This window comes from Acomys minous (genome assembly GCF_964271855.1).
Source record: "Acomys minous genome assembly, chromosome: 1".
Taxonomy (NCBI): domain Eukaryota; kingdom Metazoa; phylum Chordata; class Mammalia; order Rodentia; family Muridae; genus Acomys; species Acomys minous.
This window is the reverse complement of record NC_140483.1, coordinates 98,668,910-98,687,812: the sequence shown is the minus strand read 5'-3', so window position 1 is coordinate 98,687,812 and position 18,903 is coordinate 98,668,910.

The following is an 18,903-nucleotide window of genomic DNA, read 5'->3' as shown; positions in this document are numbered from 1 at the left end:
TATTTTGTAAGGACCAAACAATTGATATTTCAATATTTTCAACATAACAAAATCCACAGATTTGAATAAGAAATTTTGTTTTAAAAATAATTTAAAAATTGCATTTCTAAAACATGTTCTCTACAAATAAATGGAAATGACACAAAAGTATATGTACTACTAGGAATCTGTATAAATTATATCAATATATTGCAAGGATAATCATTCTTTTTGTTTTTCTTGAAGGTTTATGTAACAGTAAACTTTTCAGTAATAATGACCACATCTATGTTGCTTTGTAAGAAAAGGTATTATTTTAAAAATATTTATAAGCTTTCTATAGGCCCTAAATAATGTCAGCAAATAACTTGTTTTCAGAATGTCTAAAATTATAGTTATTCTCTGTTCTTCATTTTAATCTCCAGAATACACTTGTTTGGACATTATGGGACCCCTGCTTAGAGACAAATAGGCGATAATACTGCAGAGCTGCGCTAGGCTAACACAGGAAGGAAGCCACCCACTGGATGCAGGGGGATGGGTGGATAATGGGATGTTTTGGAGCAAAGTGATTACATCACTTTAAGATAAGGAAGAGTTGTACAAGAAAGAAAACAGGGAAATATACTTCATGATACTGAAGTGCCCAGAGCACCATATGGCTGACTCGGAGGCAGCCAAACCTTATCCACAAGAGAAGCAATGTCTTTAGTGGTGGGTGAAATAATTGAAAATTAGATCACAATAAATGGGGAAGCCATGACAGTGTTTTATCTGGGGTAGTTTACTGAGGCCAGTTTACTGACGGATATACGGAAGGCTGCTTTTAAAACACATCTGTCCCATCATTATTTTATTCTGACTGATGAATTTCTTGCTCTAGCTTGAACCCTAGCCTTTTGTTCTGATTTCCCACATGGATTTCATAGGCTCAGGAATCTCAAGGTGCAACCTCAGGTGATGAAGAAAAGTTCTATTAATTTCCATGCCTCCTTTCTGTAGCAAGCTTCAGATATAAGCAAGCTGCCATGTCCACGCACTTGGGGCTTGTTTTTGCAAGTGTGAGAATTTCACCACAACCACAGAGACCTAAATCATGTCTATTCCATCTTCATAAAGTCTCATTAACAAACCAAAGTTTGTTTCCACCAAAAGCCATCCCGAAGAACCAATGAATGCATTGGCATTACTTAAAGGAGAATGGGTGAAAAGTTCCTGGCAGGATGGAGAAGTCTTCACCTCACATGGATAGATGCCCTGTTAGTTAGGATTCTCAAGCCTATGTTCTCTAACAGTTTCCTGACATGCCGAGACCACCTGCAGTTAGGCTTGAGTTGCAGACATATGGCTAGGAAGCACGGCTGGACATTTAGGAGAGTCTGATGACCCTCCCTTCCCCCTCCTTCTATGAGGGAATGTCAACAGTGCACAGGCCCAACAGTGACTGAGGTGTGTTTGTGGCATGTTTTGTTCAGAGGACCTAACTCAAAAACACCAAGGCTATGATAGTATGCCACGAGGAGGCCAAGAATGACAGGCTGACAGGATAGTCATAAGCAATGTGAGGATGGATGCTTTTGTAAGTGATAGGTTGTCAACTCTGGAAAACCATCATTCCCCAAGAAAGGTCAACAGAGCTCTTAGTATATATCACGTTTGTAGAAAAGAGTAAAAACAAGAATCTTGACACTATAAGTATCACTAGTGGATTTTTTTAAAAAAAGAAAATTGTTGTTTTATTGGTTTCTGTTTGAGACAGGATTTCTCTGTGTAGCCTTGGTTGTCCTGGACTCTCTTTGTAGACCAGGTTGACCTCAAACTCATAGGGATCTGCCTCTCAAGTGCTGGGATTACAGGGGTATGCCACCATACCCAGCTAATGCCTCTTTTTTAAATGCTCATATATGAGATACTCCATGAACATGTAGGATGCTACTTCTGAATTAGCACCAAAGAGTGATGATTTTTAAGTGGATATTATGGGATGACCATGCTACAATCCACAGATCCAAAGAAGCTAAGTTACAAGATGGGCCCAAGAGAGGACGCTTGAATCTCACTCAGAAGGGGAAATAAAATAGGTGAATAGAAGGAAGGAACTGGGTAGGAGAGTGGGTGGGGAAGGGACCAGGCATGGGAATTAGAAGTAGGGCAAGCAAGTGAGAGAACAGAAATCAGGGATGGGGGACATGTCTGGGATTTTCCAGAGACCTGGGATAAGGGAAGCCTCAGGAAATCAATGAGTGTCACCCCAGCTGAGACTTCTAGCAGGGTGAGATATGGAACCTGAAGTGACGATCTCCTGTAGCCAGGCAGGACTTCCAGTGGAGGGACAGAGACCCAACCACCCACAAAACTTTTGATCTGAAAAATTTCCTGCCTACAAGATGGTGCAGGGACAAAGACAGAGCCAAAGAAAGAACCAGTCCCAGAAACTATTAATGTTACTCTGCTATGCATGTCTGTAGACAGGAGCCTAGCACAGCCCTGCTGAGAGGCTTCACCCAACATGTGATGGAAACAGATGCAGAGACCCACAACTAAACCTTAAATAGAGCATAAGAAGTCCTATGGAAGAGTTGGGGAAATGACTGATGGAGTGAACGGGGACAAGGAGTCTACATGAAGACCTACAGAGTCAACTCACCTTGGTCCATGGGTGCTTACAGAGACTGAACCACCAACCAAAGAACACACATGGACTAATCCTAGGCCCAATGCATATATAGCAGATACACAGCTTGATCTTTATGTGGCTCCCCCAACAAATGGACTGGGGCCTCTCTGATTTTGATACCTCTCTTTGGATCCTATTCCCCTAACTAGGCTGCCTTGTTTGGCCTCAGTGGGAGAGGATGCACCTAGTTCTTCAGGGACTTAATGTGCTAGGGCATGTTGGTACCCAGCCTGCCTCCATTTTCTCTGAGGAGAAGGAGAGGAGAGAATGGGGGTGTGTGTTGGGGACTTGGAGGAGAGGAGGGGAGTTATAATTAGGATGTAAAGTGAGTAAATAAATACAATAGGATTCTTAGTGCCATTGGCCTCATGATTGCCTTTTCTTCTTGGGATAGCCTCAGTTGACCATTGTTGTTGGTTGTTAGCCACTGTGTTATGGTTCATCTACCATCTTGTAGGCTATCAAAATATTTCACGCTGTAATTTGAAAATATAGTATTAAGTAAATGCAAGTATAAACTGAGGATCTTGGGTACACATTTTTGGTCACATTATTTTTAACTAACGACAGCAATGGACCACTGTCTAGTCAAGTGGTTATATTAAATAAGATATTTATTAAATTTCTGTTTTTAATTAAAAATAGATGTTTTCATACAAAATATTCTGAGTACGGTTTCTCTTCCCAGAGCCTCCCACAACCTCATCATTTATCTACGCACCCAAATACATACCCCATTTTCTCTCTTTTATAAGAATATAAATGGGCAACTAAAAATAATAATAAAATATCATAAAATAAAAAAAAACAAATACGAATAGGACAGAACACACACACACACACACACACACACACACACACACACACACACATACACACACACACACAAAACAAGATGAAAAGAGCCAAAGAGAAATAATAAAAAGCACATATAAACACTGAGGCATATACTTTCACACACAGAGAAAACAAATAAGAACCATAATACATAATCACAAAGTCTGTGAGGTAATAAAAATAAATAAACAAACAAATAAATAAGAATAATAAATTCCAGACAAAGCCCTGTGAGACATAAATCCTCCAAATACCACTGAGTTCATTCTGTGTTGTCTATCTACTGTTCAACATAGCTCCTGCCCTTAAGTGTGGTTTTGTGTCCAATGAGACTCCATTGGAGAAAAATTAAGTTTCCTTTGCAAGTTGTTATCGTTTTCTTATGGATTTTTTCAGACAACTTTAATGTTATCTATACCACCTCCCTCTCCTATATTGTCTTCCTACTCTCTCCCTCTAGTTAAAGCCTCAGGTTTCCCCCATTTTCTTCTTTTTCATATCACCTGTATTCTCCCTACTCTCCCTTCTAGAGCTCCTTTCTCATCCATATGCTCTCTTTCTATTTTTCTGATTTTTGAAATTTCTTCAGGGTATACACTTACGTCTGAAGATTTGGAGCTAGGAACCCAAAATGAGAGAAAACATTTGGAATTTTTCTTTCTGGGTCTGAGTTATTATAGCCAATATAATGTTTTGTTTTCCTAGCTCCATTTGCTCACCTTAAGATTTCACTGTTAGGTCTCGCTGCCTAGGTACCTAGGCCGTGGCTGGCATGGCCTGCCCTCTCCCTAGGGGCAAACCGTCCCCTCTCCCAGAACTCCTAACATATATATATGTTCCAGCATGCTACCAGGTGTTGCATCCAGAATAAAGGGACTCTGGCCTTAACCTCACAGACTGCATCAGCTAGACTTGTAGTTTATTAGCCACAGATTGTATCACAGATCCTGAACAGCAAATACAATAGCCACCTCTTTCTGGGCTTGGCCAATATTTCAGCCATTTGACTCCCCCCCCCCACCCCCCATCTCAGCCCTACTATCAGCCTGAAGCACTCAAAAGACCAGATTTCTGCACCATTTATCCATTTATTATCAACAAAAGGTTGGAATGCTAGGTCCTTCTGCAGGATGTGGCTGGTATGGCCTGCTGTCTACGTAGGGACAGAGCTTCCTCTCTTTTTGTTGTTGGTTTTTTTATTCTTCTTTTTATATTTAGAATGTATTTAATGTTCAAAAGAATAAAAGAACTATTGATACATTGCTTTAGTGATGTACTAGATGTACGATGTCTGGTAGGATACTGGAACATGTATGTGGGAAGAAGACAAATTCAGTAGGTTAGGGAGAGAATTCCCTTTATGTGTACATTTGAAACACTTGGGACAGCAAATAAGAGAAAAGATTTGAAAGTAAAGAAAGAGACAATGCTTGAAAATTTTGAGAGAGAAAAGAACCTCCTTCCATTTTACCCTATTGCCAGGAATAATTAAAATGGTTTAGTTTTGGATCTGTCCAAGTTTGTTTGCAGAGGCATGTAAGCTTAGAAGCCCTTAATGTGGGCATAAAGATTTCAAATCCTCTAAAAGACACCCCAAAGGCATGCTAGGACATATTTAATGGGGTGGTGAAGCTGGTAATACATTAGGACATCCCCAGAATGGATAGTTACTAAAAAACCAGGTGCACAGACTGTTTCAGCAACTTGTCAGTATGAGACAGCGATCAAAAAACCACAGCTCCATGGCTGAGGTGGCCCAGGGACACAGCCACCTACCTAGTGCAGTAGGAATTTTCGGAGGCCAAATGGTGGCATGGGGCAGGGGAGGGGGAACTACATTAGTTCTCACCCAGTGTGAACTGTCCTAGTTATGGGTCAGGGAGAAGGACCAGCCACAGACATGCAGACTAGGGTTGGGTACCTCTGCTCCCAGTGAAACAAAGAAGTGTCAACAGTCTCTTGAACAAAGGGAAGCATTTATGCAACTAAGAAAGGAGAATTCAGCTGATGTTGGGTGCAGAAATGTGGCAATCACGTAGTTATGGGAAGGCACAGCTCCAAAACCAGTGAAAAGAGGGAGGAATCTCACTCTCAGAGATAGGCAATAGGTGAGAAACTTAGGCTGTTGGTTGGCAGTACTTATCTGGATTTCATTTGACCTGAGAGACAGATTTTCTGTACCTTATAAGAATACTTTTAAGTTCATAAAGGGAGATAAATTTTAGACATGTTAGCACCATCATGGTTTGTAATCTACAGTAAAATACATATTGTTAGACATATACACATAGTAGGAAAAGGCAGTAGACATGTAGCATAGTAGAGGATTGAGAAAATAACTTTGTGTTAATGCATGAATACTCTTTGAGGTAAGCTTAGGAAAGACAGAAGACAATCTGATATATGTGGAGCAGTATAGTGGAGAAGACAGAAGACTCCTGTAGAACAGAATGGAAAGGCTTACTTGATCTTGACTTTTAGGATGAGTACACATCATGAAAGAGGGGCTTCTTCCCTCTATTGAAAAGACTGCAAATATATGATTTTAGCACAATGAGAGACACTTTAAGAAAAAAAAAAACAACCAAAGAAACCTTAAAAAATTGAGCTTGGAACTATAGTGTAATGTTTTCACTATAGTTGGATTAATAAATCAGAATCAATACTCTGAACAGTTAATACAACAATATCATAGCAACAGGATGAATAAAACATCTTTTTAGACCTTCTAACACTCATAGCTTCCATTTACCAACTTGAAACACTTTGTTAGACCTTATACCAATCTTAATTTGCATATATACCCTTAAAACATCTTCTTAGACCCTCCAACATTCATAAAACACTCTTTTCTTAGACCCTTAAGTACTTTCTTAGAAGCTCTCTTTTTTAATTTAAACTTCTGTATAGGTGAAATTGCTGTAAGCAGTCATCGTCCTTTAGCTAAAAGAGTATTAAAAAGAAGTCTGGTAACAGAATAGACTGTATCTAGACTTGACATTTAAAAGTTTGGTCTCCTGCATATGAAGAGGGCTGAGAAGGTATCAGAAGCCTCAAATGATAGATGTTGGCAATGTAACTGTGTAGCCTGAGTATGGGGTTAAAACAGACCTGCAGCATTGCCTTGGGTTTGGTGAGGCTGCTGAATCTAAGAGTGATCTGTTATCCACTAGGTCAAGGATCTCTCTAAAGCTCTTGTGCTGGTTGAACTTCCAGTGGCTGGGCACAGAGGACAAGCCTGCGTGTGAGGATTTTGGCATCCATAGGCCAATTTGCCAATAAGCAAGGCTATGGGACTGGTATCTCTTTCTGGCTGTGTCAGCTGTGGGACCAGTAAGCATTGGGAGTGCAAGAAAGGAGGTGGAAGGGTATGAGAGAATGAGAGAGAGAGGGAGAGGGAGAGGGAGAGGGAGAGGGAGAGGGAGAGAGAGAGAGAGAGAGAGAGAGAGAGAGAGAGAGAGAGAGAGAGAGAGAAAGAAAAAGAGAGGGTAAGAAGAGAGGGAGAGAAAGGGAGTAAGAGGTAAGAGAGGGAGGGGCAAAGTAAGTCTGTCATTTTATATACTTGGCAGGGACACATCCCCATGCCAGGTAGGCAATGGTATCACAGGTAGGCAGACTGAAACATATTCCTAACACTCTCAAAAGTCTGATTCCAATGAACAAATTCTGCACACACTCACAGAAATCTTATACACATCCCACATGTGGGATCAAAACAAAAACATGCTTACATCTACTACACAGGGTTTTTCATTTCTTTGGTCTATAAGAAGAGTAGAGCTCATTTTATTGTGTGATTTAATATATTATCATGGCTGCATATTTCATGGCCATTAAGTAACGTTGACATCCACTTTTTTGGCTTTCAGATTCGTTATAAAGCCTGGCATGTAGATGTGTTATAAATGCTGGTAATGAGTGACTAACTGAATGGACAAATGAATTGGTTAAGTCCAAATGACAATAACTACTATGTGATTCAAGTCACTTGGAAAGTGAAGGATAATAACTAATTTCAGAGAACTGATAGACTAGCCACATATGCTTGTGGATGACTCATAATGAATATTAGCATTATAAATTACAGAGAAGAAAGTATCATTCTGATTATACCCAAAAAAGAACTAGTTGAGGGAGATAGTAACCAAGATGACCAATTAAAGGAAGGTGTCAATCTTTTTGTGGCTACATCCAAGCCAGGCAGAAAACACCTAAGAGAATAGACATCAGATTTATTAGTCATTGATGTGCAGCTAGTGCCCAGGCCAGTATAACCAATGTATGACATTGCTCTGCATTGTGAAATCAGTTTGCTAATTTTGTTCTTCTTCCACTGAATAAACAAACAAATTACTCCTTACCAATAGTTAACAGCCAAGAGGAAGTATAGGTATAGAGCTAAATAATTTTTAGTTGATAATTTCTAAGTAAAAAGACATCTAGATTGTTGGGTTTGTGGTGGAAATCAAGAAAACTCATCTCAGACACAGAAGTTTAAAAATGAAAACTTTATTTTCTGAGCTCAGGTAGATGGTCAGTTTGGGATCCGAACCACATCCTTGAAGGGAAGTTGTATTGCATATTTCAAAGGTGAAAACTGCAATTAGCTCATACAGTGGGTCAGATGGTGGAACAGGATGGTCAACTCTGACTCAAGTTATTTTGCTAACAAGAAGTCCTAGCTAACCTTGAAAGTGTGCCTGGCTGTTGGAGGCAGCTGGGCTTGTGGTTGGAAAATTTTTTCTGATTAATAAGGCCATAGGGTATGTTGAACATAAACATATTTTATGGTCAAATTGACTTTGTATCAAGATTATTTTATATCAGCAATGATCTGAGATTATGGGGCTGGTGGGCTTGAAATAAAAATATTAAGGTAAGCCACCCCAAAGGAACAGGTCTCAATGTTCTCCAATGTCTTTATGTACCTAAATCAAATCTTTGATGATATGTTTTATGTAAGGTATTATATTATGCTCATGCATGGGTCATAAGGCATAACCAGTAGGAACAGGATGAAGGGCCTATTTGTCCTTTGTGCAAGGGAGCCTTTTTTGATGTAGCATTTCAGTCTGTTAGTTGTGACAATGGACAGCATTAGTCACTTCTGTAACTGCTTCCAGCTGACATTGTTACCAAGGGCCCAGGAAGGCTGAAATGCTAATCAAAGGATGGACAATGGGACATTTAGCAGAAGCATCTGATTAGCTGATCCAGCTAAAAGACAATGAGCAATCACAGTGGCAGGACTGGTTATACGTATTTGGCGTCCATTTGATCTGTGGCACGTGGATATAATTCTTATGACTTTTTGATTCTCTGAAACTTATACGAATTTTAGTTTATAAAAGGAAGCATATTAATATTATCAGTGTATTGAGACCTATACTTTAGCAAAAAGCAGTTAACAGGTGTCTGTAAGACAGCAGGAATAGACTCATGTCATTGAGACCTAGTAAGGAGAAGCACAAGTCTGTATCTAGAAGACAGTCAAAGGGAAATTAAAATCTTGAGCTTGTGACTGAATAATAAGCAGTCAGTGCACCACCATCTTATCAAAATTCTATTGATCAATGGTAAAATTTTGAACTTGTGAAATATTATAAAAATAGTATAAAGGGGGAAAGAAATTTTTAATAATTTTTATTTTTAAATCATTTTTATAGCTCTATAACTTTCATATCTTAAAACATCTTTTTGGACTGTCTATTCTTCTTAACTTGTATTTGCCAACCTTTAAATGTCTTTTTAGAACCTTAAACACTTTTCTAGATTTTTAAATATTTTCTTAGAAGCTTTTCTTCATAACTTGTATTTACTAAGGCTAAAACACCTTCTTAGGTCCTCAGGCATTTTCATAGATCCTCATAATTTAAACTTTTGCATTCTCAGACATTATGTAAATTTTAACTTTTTTCTATCCATTTATTCAGCAGGAGACGCAGGCAGTTGATTAGTTGGAACAGTCTTTTAAATGGAGGAATAATTGAAATCTGTTTACCTTTTAACATGAAGCCTTTGAGTAAGGCAAACTTGTTTGCCTTATAAATAAGAGACCTAGTACCTAGTAGTTTTAGTTGGTTAAGGAATTGACTAATGACCTAATACTGGATCTAATTGTCCTTTAGCTCTCAAGCTACCATTAGCTTAACCATCAATGTGATCAGAAACCTGAGAAGGATAACTTAAGATGAATTTATGTATTAATTAAAATGATAGGGATGAGTTATCACTCCACAACCTAGACAGTTGTCCCATGTTCCTGTAGTTTCCATGGCACCACAAGCAGAAGCAGTGTGTCCATCAGGCACAGAAGTTGAGAGGCTCTTTCTGTGGAAGAAGAACATAAGAAAGAGTGACCTCATCTCATTTTTAGCAGCACAAGACAATAACTCTCTGGATATCTGTTTCATCCACAGTTTAGGCTGGCACCTAGCAGAGGGCAAGTCATTCAGGGGCAGTCTTTTCCAGTGGTTAGAGCACCGCAAACCAGAGTTGAAGTCATCTGTCATTGTGACCAAATCTTCTCAAAGACCCTGGTGAGTTACTGTAGGATTAGAGGTGTCTCTGTCATAATATTCTTAAATATATTTAATGCTATATTCAGCAAATCTCTGACAAGCTTGAGGGTTGGCACACCTAAGTTAAACAACCTCTGTCTGTCTTTAGTTATCTGCTCTAAACTACATTTTATTTTCTCCATGACCAAAACCATTAACAACTTGCAAACAACCCCCCTAAAATGACTATAAATGCCCACCATCCACTAAACGACCAAAATTTATCCATCCCACCTTGGGAATGGGGCATCATTCTCTTTTCCCATTTTCTTCTCTTCAAGTGCAGCTTGAGCATATGAAGACACAATATCAATATGTAAGCAGATGTAATCCTTAATATCTATTTTTTATTGAAAGGGATGATTGGCAGTCTAGCATTTAGCATTAACATTTTTATATGTCAGTTATTTGAAAATAATCTTTACTGTCTCTTTATTATCAGGCAGCTGATTGTCTAATATGGCTGACCGTCAATTTGCATCTCCTAGTTATATGTAATAATTTAGTTATTTACTTTTGCTTAATTTTGAAAACAAATATAGGAAGCTAAATAAACCCCACCCTGGCAATCAATCATGACCATAAGCATAGTCATGGATATTTTAAAGAATATAATCATTCATGAAGTAATTGACAATCTGCATATCTCAATTATGTTTAACAGACCATAATAAAATGACTGTTGAACTGAAGTTCCTTCAACATCAAGATCTCTGTGTACAGAGACTGGGAACTTTTCTGACACCCACATGACATATCATTATAGAACACAACAGTTCCCTGTATTATCTAGTTTATTAAAAAATAGTTATTTCTACTTGTAGGTTTCAGATTTGGGCCCAGGGGTCCCACTCAAACTAAGGCACCAGCCAAGGACAATACAGGCAGTAAACTTTAAACCCCTACCCAGATCTAGCCAATTGTCAGAACATTCTCCACAGTTGAGTGGAGAGTGGGATATGACTTTCTCACGTACTCTGGTGCCTCACATTTGACCATGTCCCCTGGAGGGGAAGACCTGGTGGCATTCAGAGGAAGGACAGCAGGTTACCAAGAAGAGACTTGATACCCTATGAGCATATACAGGGGGAGGTAATCCCCCTCAGGAACAGTCATAGGGTAGGGGAATAAGGGGAAAATGGGAAGGAGGGAAGAATGGGAGGATACAAGGGATGGGATAACCATTGAGATGTAATAAGAATAAATTAATAAAAAGTTATTTCTTATTTGTTGTTTACTAGCAACAAAAGTTATTTATTGCTAGTAAAAAAAAAAGGAGGTTAAATATATAACTTTAAATCTGTCTTTGTTAGCCTGAATAGACCTTATGAGCCAGTAAATCTAATTTTCCCCCTGTTGTGAAGAATTTTACATCCTGACTGACTGGTTGTCATAGTGTTTTATTTTTATTTGTACAGAATTCAGTTGGCAGGGATTAATGAATGTTGTTCTAAAACATAGATCAGATCATTTTTGTCCCCAGACCTTTTCTTTGTTGTAAGTTTAGTCATCATTGAAAAACTATGACAGAACAGAGTTATTTTTTATAATCATGTTTTCATCAGTCCCCATAACCCAAATTTTATCAGCCTTGTAGTACTAAGGGCATATTTTGTCAAAGCATGACAGCCTCTTATCAGGCTGGTAGTTTTTGTGGTTTCAAGGGCATTAGATGAAAGAGAACATCCAGGCCAGCCTGGGCAGATTGTTATGTCCCAAGAAGTGTATAAAAATCTTATCCCAAAGTGGCTGTACTAGTTTGCATTCCCACCAGCAATGAATGAGTGTTTCTCTCTCTCCACATCCTCGCCAACATGTGGTGGCATTTGAGTTTTTGATCTTAGCCATTCTGATGGGTGTAAGATGGAATCTCAGTGTCATTTTGATTTGCATTTCTCTGATGACTAAGGAGGATAAGCATTTCTTTAAGTGTTTCTCAGCCATTTGATATTCCTCTGTTGAGAATTCTCTGTTAAGTTCCAAGCCCCATTTCGCAATTGGGTTGTTTGGCTTTGTGGTGTTTAATTTCTTGAGTTGTTTATATATTTTGGATATTAGACCTTTGTCAGATGAAGGGTTGGTGAAGATCTTTTCCCAGTCTGTAGGCTGTCACTTTGTTCTACTGACAGTGTCTCCTGCCTTACAGAAGCTTCTCAGCCTGATGAGGTCCCATTTATTAATTGTTGACATTAAGACCTGGGCTGTAGGTGTATTGTTCAGGAAGTTGTCTCCTGTGTCTATGTGTCCCAGGCTCTTCCCTATTTTTTCCTCTAACTGAATTAATGTCTCTCCTTCATTGCTGGTGGGAATGCAAACTAGTACAACCACTTTGGAAAGCTATCTAGAGCTTTTTCAGAAAAATGGGAATAGGGCTTCCTCAAGACCTAGCTATCCCACTCCTTGGAATATACCCAGAAAATGCCCTACCATACAACAGGAACATATGCTCAACCATGTTCATAGCTGCTTTATACATAATAGCCAGAACATGGAAACAGTCAAAGTATCCCTCAGTAGAAGAATGGACTAAGAAACTGTGGTACATTTACACTATGGAATACTACTCAGCTATTAAAAACAAGGAATTCCCAAAATTTTTGGACAAATGGATTGATCTAGAAATTATCATAATGAATGAGTTCACCCAGAAGCAAAAAGAGACAAACGGTATATACTCACTTATTTCAAGACACTAGTCCAAGGGATATGTCCCATGAAAAACTTTACTTACCAGGAAAGTGGGTCAGAGGAGAGGACATCGTATTGAGACTTTAGGTGAGAGTAGCATGGAAGAATGGAGAAATAATAGGATCCACAGGGTCCTGGAAACCTACAAGAAGAACTTTATGACAGGCAGATCTGGGTCCTGGGGTCCTCCTCAAACTAAGGCACCAGCCAAGGAGAATATAGGCAGTAAACTTCGAACCCCTACCAAGACCTAGCCGATGAACATGATATTCTCCACTGTTGAGTGGAGAGTGAGGTATGACTCTCACATGAACTCTGGTGCCCCTTTTCTGACCATGTTCCCTGGACAGGGAGGCCTGGTGGCATCCAGAGAGATGATAGCAAGTTATGAAGAAGAGACTCGAAATTCTAAGAGCATGTATAGGGGGAGGAGGTCTCCCTCAATCACAGACATAGGGGAGAGGAGAAGGGGGGAAGTGGGAGGGAGGGAGGAATAGGAGGAAACAAGGGAAAGGCTAACAATCGAGATGTAATATGAATAAATTAATAAAAAAATCTTATCCCAATGTAAAAGGACCATTGGAGATGTATTTCCTTATTTGCCTTATGTCATTTGTTGTTCAGAATGGCTTCAACCCTAAATTATGAGCTTAAGTTAACTTCTAGTACAGATGTTACAGAGTTTTAATCATATCCAATAACCAATGTATATAAAACACAGTAAACTCATACATTTAAAAGCAGTCAGAAACAAACATGTAGTAGCCATATACTTTTATGTTTAAAACAGACAAAATTTTTTCTTATTTATTTCTAGCTATAGTTTCAAGGGGGGAGGATCTTGCTACCTGCTTCGTTAGCATATAACAGTTCTCATTTGTTTTATCTCTCATAGCATAATTCTAAATGTATCTTACACCTAAATTTTAAATGCTACTGGTAGAACTTGTAGAAGATACTAGAGAAACTAGGGCTCTCTGAGATTGACATCCTGTACAACATGTTTCTACACACAACCCCTTGTTGCAAATGCTTTGCCAAGATGCAGGCCCCATAGTGAAGTTATTCAAAACCCCTCACTAGGAGTCCAAGGAGTGACTAGAAGGGACCTTATCTGTGGCCTCATCTAGTCACCACTTACTACCCAGCCCAGGGAAGGACCTACCACATCAGCTTCCACTTCTCAGCCACCCATTCCTCCCCATTGTGGGTAATGACCCTGCACCCACTGTGTTAGGGTTTGTAGCTTGCCAGAGCTCAGAGCACATCATGTGGAGTTCAGGCAGCCCTGGGCTGCTGCCAGTTTGATGTAGGCAGGAGACTCCCAGCTGCAAGTGCCAGGGTCCAAGGGCAGAGCCAGTTTATCAGTTTTTGCTGCCTCAATTCAGGTATACATCGTTTTTTTCTGAAAATCTTTGAAATGAGCTAGAACTAATATCCAGGAGATGACATTTGGCATTTTTCTAAGAATATAAAACAAAAAAACCCAACATTTAAAAAATTAAACAAAATTAAAGACATAGAAGTAAAATTTGACATGATGACCATAAAAGAGACAAAAGTCATACAGGAAAGACAAAGTGACAGTCGTGAGACTTCAACAATATGTGGTTGAACAGATTGCAGGTGCTCCCCAAAGGGAACCAGAGAGGGGTAAGGACTCTCCAGACCTCCCCTGACCTTAAGAGAGTGCCTGTGTCCAGATTTCCTCTTTTATTAGTACCACAGAACAGATTCAGACTTACAAAGGTCCCCAAACAGGTGTGATTACTTGGATTTCTGACCAGTGCACCAAATGTTCAGTTTGGGATAGAAGCCAAGAAAACTCACTCCAGACATAGAAGCTTAAAAATGAAAACTTTGTTTTCTGAGTTCAAGTAGGTGGCCAGTTTGTATTCTGAACCCAGTCCTTGAAGGGAAGTTGTATTGAATATACATATATATATATAGTTTATTTTATTTAATCATAATGACACATTTTGAAAGATTAATACCTAATTTCATATTTTGAAAAAATAATAATAAGGTTCGATGTCAGTATTTTAATAAGAATTAACTGATATTGTCAATCCTATCAAAACTTATTCTGGGAAAAATTTTAAACCTTATTTAATATTTTTAAACATATTTTTATTTTTTACAAAAACATTTATATTATTACACATACATACAACAAACTAACTATAGCAAGAAGAACCATGACACAATCACTCAAAAATGTTTTTATTATTTTAAAGAATCACAGACAATGAGACATGCTAGCTCCTGGCAACACCAAGCACACCTCAAAGAGGATGCTGAGCATCAAAGAACCTCCTTATGGAGATGACTTCAAAGGTGGCAAAGAAGCCACTGGGTAAATTCTCCTCATTTCTACCAGAGTCAGAATTCTGCCTATAAAATGGTAAGCTTGGATGCAGGGAGAGTTGATGTGCAAATTGCCAAGACAGGGTAAGCAAGTCCACAACAGTTCCTGCCTCACAAATATGTCTGTCAGATATATTGGACCGTAAGGCTGAGGAAGATTGTCCAACATAACAGAGAGTTTTGGGTGACTATTCACGTAGAAAACTGTCACTATCATCTTCTTATTTGTAGTGCATTTTTAAATGTTAAAACTGCAATTAGCTCATACAGGGGGTCAGATAGTGGAACAGAGTGGTCAGCTTTGTTATTTTGCTAAAAAGAAGTTATAGCTAACCTTGAAAGTATTCCTGGGCATTGGTGAGCAGCTGGGCTTGTGGTCAGGGAATTTTTACTAATTAATAAGGCTATAGGGTATGTTGAACATAAACATAGTTTATGGTCAACCTGACCTTGTATTGAGATTATTTTATATCAGCAATGAGCTGAGATGATAGGGCTGGTGGGCCTGAAATAAAAATATCAATAATTATGCTACCCAAAAGGAGCAGGCCTCAATAAAGATGTTTGTGCCCTTTAGTTTTCTTTTGATTGATTTATATAGATATAGGTTGTATAACTATTTAAGTATATGTTTATTTACTTATATGTATACAAACAAATAATTTTCTATAATTTTAAGTGGTTTGGCCATATTTTAGTAATACTCAGTTATTCATATATTTGAATTCTAAAAAATCTAAAATCCAAACTGTAAGTAGCATATCCTATGTTCCTGAGATCTCAGGGCTTATGTTGGATAAAGAAGAACTATCTCGTTGTTGTATTTGATTAAGTACTATATTGTCTAATGTGATAATTTTAAGCCAACTTTCAAGTTACATTTTTTTTTAGAAGCAGAAAGACTCAAACGGTATATACTCACTTACATCTGCATACTAGCCCAAGGGGCATGTCCCATGAAAACCTTCACTTACCAGGAAACTGGGACTGAGGGGAGGACATCCTATTGGGACTCTAGATGAGAGAAGCATGGGAGAATAGCAAAGTAGAAGGATCCAGAGGGTCCTAGAAGCCTACAAGTAGAACATTATGATAGGCAGATTTGGGCCCAGGGGTCCCGCTCAAACTAAGGCACCAGTCAAGTTACATTTTATAACATACCTCAGGCAATTTTAGGAAACATAATAATATATCCACAACTTGATTCAATCATACATTTAGTTTTCCATTTAATTTGTTATCTTTTCAGATCTAACACTTGTCTATCTACCTATCTATCATCTGTCTACCCATCCACTTATCTATATGATATGTATTATATTGTATATGTATACCAAATGAATTAAGTAAGGAATATATATGTATATATGTATGTTCTTTCTTCCTGTCACATTAGTTGTCAGATACATCTTTGTTGAGATGACCATGGTCAGTACATGACTGCAAGTGTCTACTATTTGCAGATATACCATTTGTTTATTTGTTTGGTTGATTTTCCTTACTTTGTTCTTGCTGAGGTGCCTTGAAGGTCTGTTCAATAATTTAACACTTTACTTAAAAACAGAAACTCAGGAGATCTAAGATGGCAGTTGCCAGTGCACACTGTTTCTGAGTGCAGCAGGACCACTGTGACTGCAGAAAGAGTGAGAGGTCACACTGAAAACTCCAAAAATGCCAGCTTCTGTGTTTCCCACGTGAGAGCAGAGCCCACTCATGCTAGAAATGAGGGGTTCTAGCCTCTGGTCACCAGGCTATTCCCACTGTCCCAGGGAAAGCTCCTGGGTCCAAGTGGCACCTGATCCCAGCCTCTGACCACCAAATTCCTAAGATGCAGGGAAACTGTTCCAGCATCAGGCCCTTGGTTCTACCCATCTCCCCCGAGGAGACTAGCAATACCTCAGGAACTATAGGATCCTGCTCCAAAATGGCAGCCACCAGCCCACATAGTGTCTGGGCAGCTTTAGCTCAGAGACTATGGAGCAAGTGAACAAGTGTCGGGGCTGCTGACTCTGGGAGTTCCCCTGATGAGAGGAGTGCTCCTGGGTCCATGAGGAGACCTGCTGGTCCTCAGGATCATAAATTAGACACACCCATTCCAGTCTCTTGCCTGTGGGTCTAATTGGGACAAAGCCACCTAAGAGGAATAGTGGGCTATTTCTAAAGATTCAGCAGCCAGTCCACAACCATACCCAGCATCCCAAGGAGGGTTGCTCCAGGAATATCCAGCCTCCTACCTGGGGCTCTTTCCACACCCTCAAGAAATCCATGGGACACCAGGAACAACCAGCCAAATCCAGATTGGGATGTAAAGTGAGTATATATATGTAAAGCAGCCTGGGTCAGGCTACTTGACTTAATATAGAATGTTAGGGAATAGAGGCTGCACAACCACTCAGATATCAGTCCCAGTTAGATGTGGATGGTTTCTTGAACACAACACCCAAAGGCTGACCATAGTTAAGGACACAGTGGACTCAGGAGGCAATCTGTGACATTGACTTGTTTCCCAGAACCAGTTTATAAAGGTAAAACCCACAGTTGTCTCATATGGGGCTGTGGTGTATGATGGAATGGGTTGATCATCTCTGACTCAAGTTATTTTGATAACTAGACAATCATTTCTAACTAACCTTGAAACTGTAACCTCTCTATTAGATCCAACTGTGCTTATGGTTGGGGAGTTTCTAGGAACAAGGCCATAGAATTTTTCATTGAACATAAACATAGTTTATTGTCAAGCTGATCTTGCACTGAGATTCTTTTATGTCAGCAAGGAGCCAAGATGATGTGGCTGGTGGTCATAAAATAAAAGTAGTTATAGTTATGCTACCCAAAAGGAGCACGCCTCAACATGGTGATCTCCAAATTTATCTATTTTCATGAAGACATCATAATTTTGTTCTTTATGTATGAATAAAGTTTTACTGAATACATAGTACTAACATTTCAAGTGCTGTATTAAATGTGAGTAAAGACATTTTCTTATTCATAATTTTAGAAATAATGGTTCAACTTTCTCCCATTTAGTATAATATTAGATACAGGCTTATCATATAAAGATTATATTATATATGTTTCTTCTATTCCTAGTTTTATTAGCCTTTTTATTAAATTTGCTTATTGATAATTTTATATATTATGTGATTATCTTCTACATCTTATCATGAAGTAAATGGATATTTTCAAAGACATTTTCATATCTATAGATATGACCATGTGATTTCTGGCTATTTGTGTGCTATATTACATTTATGGATGTTCATGGATTGAACTGTACTTGCATTCCTAAAATGAAGCCAACTAGATCATAGTGCTTAATCTTTTTGAAGTACTACTGAATTTGGTTCTAATGAATGTATTTTATTGAAAATGTTGTCATCCAGGTTTAGCTGTTATAGTAGTCTACAATTTTTTCTATTTATTTTTACCTATTTTGTGTATCAAGCTAATAATAGGCCATGATGTGGGTTTGGTTATACTCTATATTTTTAGTAGATTTAAAAATTCTTAGTTTATTATAATTTGTTCAGATTACATCCTGATTGTTATCCCCTCCATTGTATCTTCTTGTCCCCACTTTCCTTCCCTCTTCTGCCCTTTCCCCCTCCCCTAGACCTCTGACAGAGGGGGCCTTCCCCACCATATGACCACAGCATATCAGGTCTAATCGAGATAGTCTGCTTCCCCATTCCTCTCTGTGCCTGCCAGGCCTCTCAGCAAAGAGGAGGTGATCAAATTGGGGGCACTGGACTTAATTTCAGAGGCAGTCAAAGCTCTCCTCAAAACTGTGGAGAA